Genomic DNA, 9,571 nt, shown 5'->3' on the forward strand with positions numbered 1-9,571 from the left:
GGGAGGCTGAGGCAAGAGAATCGCCTAAGCCCAAGAGCTGGAGGTTGCTGCAAGCTGTGATGCCACAGTACTCTATAGAGGGCAACAAGGTGAGACTCTGTGGAAAAAAAAAGAATGTCTGGTCATATGCTGTGGTTCATTCCTGCAATTCTAGTACTTTGGGAGGCCAACACAGGAGAACTTCTTGAGGCCACAAGTTCAAGACCAGCCTGAGCAAGAGTGAGACCCACCAAAAATAGAAAAAAGCAGGGCATGGTGGCACACACCTATAGATCTAGATACTCAGGAGGCTGAAGCAGCAGGATCGCTCAAGACCAGGAGTTAGAGGTTGCAGTGAGCTATGATACTACTACTCCACTCTAGCCAGGACAACAGGGAAAGTCTAAAAAAATTAAAAAATACAGACACAACTACAAGATGGAGTCCACCTAACAAATGCAAACATTCTAACGTAGTTGTTTGTTCCTTCACATTTACGTGAAATAAAATAAATAAAAAAGCCAGGAAAGGTGGTTCACTCCTATAATCCTAGTACTTTGGGGGCTAAAGCAGGTGGATCACCTGAGCTCAGGAATTCAAGACCAGCCTAAGCAACAGCAAGACCTCCTCTCTACTAAAAACAGAAAAAACTAGCCAGGCATCATGGTGGCCCCCTATAGTCCCAGATATTCAGGAGGCTGAGGCACAAGAATTGCTTGAGCCCAAGAATTTGAGGTTGCTGTGAGCTATGATGCCACAGCACTCTACCCAAGGTAACGTAGTAAGGCTCTGTCTCAAAAATAATTAATTAATTAATAAAAAATAAAAGATTTTAAAACTCTGTAATTGATTAAAATACACCAAATATATATAAATCCTGAAGTCAATAACAACATTCAAAAAAAAGAAACACAAACAAAAAACCAACAACTTAAATTATGTAAAAGGAAAAATTACTTATTTATCCTGCATTTCCATTCCATTTCATGGTAATCAAACAGCCCATGTCAATGAGGGAAACTTTAGCTCAGCAATTGTAAGCTAATACAGTTGAAGGAATAATAAAATTTTAAAATCCTATTCTAAGGTACGAAGCTTCAGTATTGCAAGAGTTCTGGAGGTTGGTTGCACAACAATGTTAATGTACTTAACACTATTGAACTGTACATGTAAAAATACCTACAGTGGCAAGTTTTATGTTACGTGTATTTTAGCACAATTCTTTAAAAATCTCACTTTATCACCATTTTGCTGCTTCCACTGTGGTAATTGATTCTGGTGAAATCACTACTGAATTCTAACATTATTAGGTGAAATACTGATAAAGAACTAGGTATTTGTATGATGCCAACATCTCATTCCTCCCAGTATTATATGCCAGCATGAAAGGGAAAAACAATTTTCTAATGGAGAGATCTGTCACCACCTTATTCAATCTTAGCTTCACTAATAGTGAGATAATTATATTATGTGGTTCCTGATATGAAAGAATATGAAGCACACAAACTGGCTATGAAATACTCTTTCCAGGCGTTCTCAAACTACTGCCCGCGGGCCACATGCAGCCCGCCTAGGATATTTATCCAGCCGACTAGGTGTTTTTGCTGCCACTGCCTGTCCTGCTTAGCAGCTGACTGGTCCCGGGCCCACAGTCCGGCCCTCCAACGATCTGAGGGACAGTGAACTGGATCCCTGTTTAAAAAGTCTGAGGACCCCTGGTATGAATCTAATCAAGGTTTTAGCCTGAATTCTATTTTACAGAAAACATAAACTATAGAAGAATGAGTTAAATACCACCACACGGAAATAATTCAATCAACCAAGAACTTAGGCGCCATCTTGCATCTTTCCAACAGGTCACTATCACAAAAAGGGAATGAGAAGGGAAGAGGGAGAACTATGTTAGATTATAAAAGACTTAAGTGACATAAATCCAGTATGTGCTCCTTGGCAAGATACTGGTTTGACAAACACACTCTTAACAGACGTCATGGGAATAACCAGAGATTTTAATACAGAATGGACATTAGATAATATTAGAGAACCACTGCCAATTGGTTGTTAAATATAATAACAGTGTTCTGGATAAATGGGAAAATTTCCATGTTTTACAAATACTTAGCAAAAAAAATTAGGGGTGAACTGTCATAAGTTCTGTAAATTACTTCAAGAAAAAAAATAGGGGAAAAAGTTAATGTAATGAAATAATACAGCTAGGAAATAGTTATCAGTGGCTGCTAAAATCCATTAGGTAAAAGCCTAAAGGAAAATTTTATAATGGGTGGATCAATCTGGCGAGTCTACTGATCAACAGAGTTTACTGATCAATCTCACCCCAAAACCAGAACCAACCATACACTGCAAGTCTTGATGAGATGCAGTAAGAAATAAACGCTAACTACTACGAAGGATTCTAAACACTCCCTCCCACAATCAACCTGGATCTGATCAAGTCTCAGATCTATCTACCAATTTACAGGAAATTCAGAAGAGAGAAACATATTAAACACCACCATAGACAGGGATGCAATAACAAAATCTAGAATGTAAGAAAGTCTATAGTACAAAAAACAGAGTTTCAACAAATAAAAGAGGAAAAACAAACTACATATTAAGATACTGCATCTGACAGACTTATCAACCAAATGTCATGGAGATAGTACAAGAATTCTAATGTGAGCATAAAAACATTTATGAAACAAATGGGAATATACTGAGTATTTGATGATACTAAGAAAATAAATTTTTTAGATATGACAACAGTATTGTAGTTTTGATTTTTAAAGATATTCTTCCCCATCACAAACATATAAAAAAGAATGAAGGGATATAATTTCTGAGATTTGCTTTAAAATAATCAGGCAGAGAATGGAGTTTAGAAGTATGCAGATGAAACAAAATTGGCCAAAGGTTGGTAATTAGTTGGAAGATGGGTACATGAGGATTCATTATTCTATAGCATGTCTGAGTATATTTCCATTATACAAAGTTTCCTTTATTTAAAGAAAAGGACAGGGAATGAATCTTAATCACAGTATCTCTACCTAACAAACACCAACCAAAATAAAGTTAAAAAAAGAAAGAAAAAGAAAAAGAGTAAGTATGCCACAAGCCTGATAACAAACAAAAACAGGAGAAGTTTCCAGAGAATGGCATTATGACTCCATTCCCATCCATTGGGTGGAAATAGGATGTCCATTATACTGGCCTCTCTTTTATTCTTACATTTGAAATTTTCTATAATAAAAAGACTGTTTAAAATGATTACAAATATCCTTCAAAGTATCATTGCAGAACACATTAATTTGATTTTTCACATATATAATGGCTGGTTTCTGACTTCCCACCTTTCTAATTTTATCCTTCTACTTCCTACTGTCAAGGAGAAGAGGGAGGGAAAGTAGTCACTAAAGATACTGAGTGGGAAACTGAACTAGCAAAATTGAAATGTTTCTATCATGGTGCTAGAAAAATCAAGACTGATTTTAGTGTAAAACGCCTCACTTTAACTTAAAACCTGGCTTGTGGGCTATAGAAATTGCTAAGGCAGCTGCTTTCTCCCCTTCTTTTTTAGAATTAAAGCCAGACTAGAAATTCTTGTGTAATTTGTATTTGGATGTGGTGTTTGCAGAGAATTATCTTCCCAACTTTCTAAGTGGTTCCATCTGTTTTTATGGGGAATTTGGCTTAGGCTGATTTTAGAAAATGAAGAACTAAGTAAGAAATTCAAACATCCTTACAATTAGTTTTAGTATACTCCTTGAGTGGCTTTAAGAAAACTAGCAGGATGGGGCAGCGTCTTGTGGCTCAAACTTGTAGGGCGCCAGCTCCATATGCCGGAGGTGGTGGGTTCAAACCCAGCCCCAGCCAAAAACTGCAGGAAAAGAAAACTAGCAGGGTACAGTGGCTCATGCCTGTAATCTTAACACTCTGGCCGAGGTGGGTGGACCTCCTGAGCTCAGGACTAGCCTAAGAGCAAGACCCCATCTCTACTAAAAATAGAAAAACTAGTGGGTCCTGAAAAAAAGTGAGACCCTGTTTCTACTAAAAATAGAAAAACTGAGGCAAGAGGATTGCTTGGAGGTTGCTGTGAGCTATGACACCATAGCACTTTATCTGGAGCAACAGCTTGGAGACTCAAAAAAAAAAAAAGAAAGAAAGAAAAACTAGTGAGTTCTGGTGCCACAGAGATGTAGTTTCAGCTACTTGTCTTAAGGCAAGAGGACTGCTAAAGACCAAGAGTTTGAGGTTGCTGTGAGCTATGACACCACAGCCTCTACCAAGAGCAACAGAGTGAGACTCGGTTAAATTTTTTATTTTATTTTATTGAGACAGAGCCTCAAGTTGTTGCCCTGGGCAGAGTGTCGTGGCATTACAGCTCACAGCAACCTCCAACTCCTGGGCTCAAGCAATTCTCCTGCCTCTACCTCCCAAGTAGCTGGGACTACAGGCACCTGCCACAACACTCTACTATTTTTTGGTTGCAGCCATCATTGTTGTTTGTCGGGCCAGGCTGGATTCGAACCCACCAGCTCAGGTGTATGTGATTTGGCACCTTAGCCGCTTGAGCCACAGGCACCAAGCCATGTTAAATTTTTTAGATGTAATAATGGTACTGTGATTTTGTTAAAGAGTCTTACTTAAAGATACCTTCTGAAAAATATTCAGGTGGAATGAATAATGAGACAGTGGGGATTTATTTCAAAATATAGTAAGGGGAGAAGTGAAAATAGAAGATATAGCAGGGGATGCAGTGAAAATAGGCATAGATAAAACAAGGCCAGCCAAGAGTTGATAACTGTTAAAGATAGGTGACAGGAATGGGGAGGGGGCATCAATATACTATTCAGTTTGCTTTTGTATGTAATGTTTTTAAAACTTTGAAAATAAGGCAGCACCTGTGGCTCAAAGAGGTAGGGCGCCAGCCCCATATGCCGGAGGTAGCGAGTTCAAACCTAGCTCCGGCCAAAAAGTGCAAAAAAAAAGAAAAAACTTTTAAAATAGAGCCTTCTTGTTTAAAAAAAAAAAGTAAATATTATAAATAATAATTTAAATAAAGTTTTCTTAATGTAAATAAAATTTAACATAAAAGATAGAAAAATTAAAAAATAAAATTAAAAAATGTAAAAGCTACTATCTAAAAAAAGAACAATGAGACATTCTTAAGAAAATTGAATAGTGGAGAATAAAATTTGGAATTGGTATTTTCCATCTTTAAATAACCTTACTCATCGGCCAGGTGCAGTAGCTCATGCTTGAAATCCTAGTACTCTGGGAGGCTGAGGCAGTGAACTGCCTGAGCTCAAGGGTTCAAGACCAGCCTGAGCAACAGAGAGATCCCATCTCTAAAAATAGGCAGGTGTTGTAGTGGGCACCTGTCGTCCTAGCTACTTGGGAGGCTGAAACAAGAGAATTACTTGAGCCCAAGAGTTTGAGGTTGCTATGAGCTATGATGCCACAGCTCTCTACAGAGGGCAACAAAGTGAGGCTATCTCAAAAAAAAAAGGCAAAAAATAAATAAATAACTTTAATCATCTTAAAGTTTCAGTAAATCACAAAATGAGAATCATAAAATCTTAGATGTAGAAGATAACTTAGTGGTCACAAAATCCCAACTCCCCCCAAAGTGAATCTTCCCTCCACCTTCCAAAGGCCTCTTGCCTGGGTCCTTCAAGCTTTGGGGAAGGGAAATACTCCCTTCCATGGTAGCCCCCTCTCATCCTCTATCAGTTCCAACTATTAAAAAGCTCTTCCCGCACCAGGCAGGAAACTTTCCTTCTCCAAACCTCTTTATTTAATCCATGGGAAAAGAATTTTAAAATATAAATCATTATCCATTGCTGAGTTGTAAAATCAAGTTAAGAGACTGTTAAACTGGAACTCTATTAAGTAGAAAAGAAAATCTCAGAGCACACTACATACAGTAAGGTTAAAAGTTAATCTGTGAAACTTGGTTTTGTTATTCACATATACACACATATATTAACATTTACACACATACATGTCCACATTAAATAAAGGGTCAAGATGTAAAGTATATTTCTTGCAATAGATTTTGTCAAAAACAAATCAGAAAGCCAGTCCTCAACTCTAACTCTTAACAAGCTGTCCACCCCACTAAGTCTTAACTGCTTCTGGTCTTCCAGCGGGTAGTTCCCATATTCTATAATTTCTCCTGACTCCAAGAGCCCAGTCACCCTTCACTGACAAGACAGGGTTTCAGCTTGTCAAAGTTCTACTGATGTATACTTAGCGTGTACTATGACCCCTTACAATGCAATTATCTAAGTGTTCCAGAACAGGGAAGAATAATTGATTACAGCCTACATTATTCACAAAATATTTCACACATTCATTGAAAAACTTTGAAATACTAGAAGAGATTCCTCTAAGTCACACAAGGAACCAGAATTCCAGAGAAAGACCAGGCCTTGAGAGAGATTCTGAGTAGCAGATTACAGTAGCAGGTAAAGTCTTAGAAGGTACAAAATTAGGGGTAAAAATCAAAGGCTGAGGACAGAACCCTAGGAAACAGAAAAACTAAAGGGAGAGTCTGAAGAAAGAACTCTGCAAAGAATGGACGGGAAAGTAGCACAAAGAGCCATAACACATCAGGACAGAATTTCAAAGACATTGTGGTTGGTCCACAATGCTGAAAATAATACAGGGAAAACGGGTTCAATGTATAATTTAACAAAAGTAACTGGGCCATTGATTACTGGGAAAAGGGCAATTTCAAGGCAGTGGTGAAACCAGTAGGGTCTTGTGCTGAGAAATAAAAGGCACCACTACTTTTTAATAAAGTTTCACACTGACAAGAAGAACGTTTCGGACTGTTTCAGAAGCCATGTCATCATAATTTCAACTTATACCAAAGTCTTTTCAAGAAGCTTACAATAAAATGTACTTACCCCGTATTTCCACGAAATTTCATGTTGCTTATATTAGCCCATTGTGTAGCTAACCAGACAATCTGTACAGGTTTCTCCACAAACTTCTGGGAAATCTGTAAATCTGCTAAGTAGTTCCTTGGTTGGCATCATCATAAACATCGCTGGCAAAAATATGGGAGATGGGAGACCACCAGGGCCTAAAATTCGAGTAACAAATACCACCACAGACCTCCATCCACTTAGTAGGTCCTTTTTTTCCCAAAGTTGCTTTGAATAGACTTACAGGAGTGAGAAGGCTTTAGGCAGGGACAGGTAAACAAGAGAAGAAAAGGGGGGTCAAGTCAGCAAGTCTGGAGAGGCCACAGTAAGAGGTTTCCTGGATACCACAGAACGCCTACTTGACCTGTGCAGCTATTGGTCACTGGCTGTTGCTGGGCAGGATGTGCCATGCAGTGATTGGTCACTGTCTATTGCTGGGCAGGGTATGCCATGCATCCACTGGTCACTGCCTTGCTGGGCAAGGTGTGCCATGCAGCCATTGGTCACTGCCTGTAGCTGGGCTGGGCGTGCCAAGGGAGCAGGAATACCCCTAGAGGGTTCGGCAAAAAAAAGTGCACTGGCGGGAATAGCCGGCAGTTAAGCATTAAAGAAACCAATGGATGCAAACTAGCCAATCACTGTGTACCAGCAAGGTTTGGGCAGTCCAACTAGGTTTAAAAGCCCTTGAACCACCCCATTCCATTGTATGGGAAGCTTTCCTATCCTCCGTAAACTCTGGCTTTTGTTTACCTGTGGTCCATAAATTCATTCTCAAATTCCCAAGACCAAGAACCCCCAGAGAAGAAGAGAAATTCGGTATCAATACCTCGAAAGTTTCATCACTGTTTTGCGAACACCTATGTCTACACTTCTCTTTTCTTTTTAAAGGAGAGATGCTTTCACAGACAGGAATGAGCCTTGGAGGGCTTGGGTGAATTAGTTTAGGACTTACTTCAGAGCATCTGAACCACTTAAGAGAAAACAGACACAAGCGGTATCACTTGCCCAATGTCACCCTTAGTAATCAGTGGACTGAGACTTAAAGCTAGAATAATTTTCCAACCTCTGCTCTTTTCAAAAAAAAGTGAAGAGGAAACAGTATCAGGTACATAGCAAGCCGGCACAGTGGCTCCCGCCTGTAATCCTAGCACTCAGGGAGGCCAAGGCGGTAGATGGTTTGAGCTCAGGACTTACAGTCCCGCCTGAGCAAGGGCAAGACCCCATTTCTACTAAAAATAGGAAAACTAAAGGAGGATGGGGGGGGCTTGTGGTGGGTGCCTACAGTCCCATCTACTCGGGAGGCTAAGGCAGGGTGATCACTTGAGCCCAGGAATTTGAGGTTGCTATGAGCTGTGACACCCCAGCACTCAACCCAGGGCGACTGAGTGAGACTCTGTCTCAAAAAAAAAAAAAAAAAATCCAGTCACAACAGACTCAGAATAAACTTCTACAAAAGTCGATGCTGTTCAGTACTGATCAACAATGGCCAATGTTCCAATAACACACTTATAAATTTAAAGGTACTCAACTGAGACACAAAATTTTGACTTTTCAAGGGTACTTTGAACTACTGGCTTCAACAGTTCCTTTGTGACTTTGTCAACGTTCCAGATGGCTCAACATTTGTTAAAAGTAAAGGAGAAGACAGACATTTGGCAGTTACCACCTTGTTCTCTATATGCTGCCATTTTCCTTCTTCCCTTTTATGGTTAAAGCTAGTAAAGGAACGTGATAAAATCTCTTTAACTGCTTTCAAGTTGGAATTACCTCCCGGTGATCAAATTATACCCTAATGCCATAAAGTGTGGTAGTGGCTGATTCAAGATAGCTACCTCTGGGGAGGGGAATACAAATAGGAAGAGGATTTAAAGGAGTTTACATATCCTTAGGGATAATATAAAACAGAAGCTATGTAAGCTCTGGAAGCAGAAAGCCTGGGTTCAAACCCCTGCTCTGCCATTAACTGGCTGAGTGACCCTAAGTAAGTTACTTAAACTTGTAGTGCCTCATTTTTTTTATAGGAAAGCATAACAGTACCTACCATGCAGAGTTACTGTGAGGATTAAATTAATAAATATATATAAAAGTAATTACAGAATAGTATCTGACAGATATTAAGTATTAGAGAAATGGTACTTGTTATATTTTATAATTCAATATGTAGTGTCTTCATAAAGAACTCATATTAAATAATATTTTAATTGAATGTACAAATTAAAATGTAAAATAAACTATCTCCAACTTCAAGATCCTGCCTACTGTTTAGAAAAAGCACTTCAACTATTAAGTGATTATTAGCTGTAGTTATAATGCCAGCGATTTACATGATTTCTAAATGAGAATGTGATGGATTTTTTTGTACCTTTCCCACTACACTGCCAGATAGAACTATTCACATGGTAAGTTGTTTTAATTTTATAATAACTGTGTAGTCCCATTAAAATTTCCCTTGGTCAGTTCTAACACACTGCCACTGAACTGTTGTTATACTACATACACACAAAGGTAGGAAAGAAAAGGAAGAGGAGAGAAAAAAAGAATATCTAAAAACATTAAAATCTAGTATAAACATAAGCAAAAGCTATAGAAAAAACAATTTCATTACCTTAAGAATACTCTAGGCTCGGCGCCTATAGCTCAACCGGCTAAGGCGCCAGCCA

The 9,571-nt window shown here is 38.8% G+C and overlaps 1 protein-coding gene across 1 annotated transcript in view; it reads right to left on the bottom strand.

Annotated features, from left to right (window-relative positions):
* The window catches only part of EPB41L2 (erythrocyte membrane protein band 4.1 like 2), a 213,720-nt gene that overhangs the window by 184,516 nt on the left and 19,633 nt on the right, over positions 1–9,571 (bottom strand).

This window comes from Otolemur garnettii, unplaced genomic scaffold (assembly GCF_000181295.1).
Source record: "Otolemur garnettii isolate 467f Iridium unplaced genomic scaffold, OtoGar3 scaffold00002, whole genome shotgun sequence".
Classification (NCBI taxonomy): domain Eukaryota; kingdom Metazoa; phylum Chordata; class Mammalia; order Primates; family Galagidae; genus Otolemur; species Otolemur garnettii.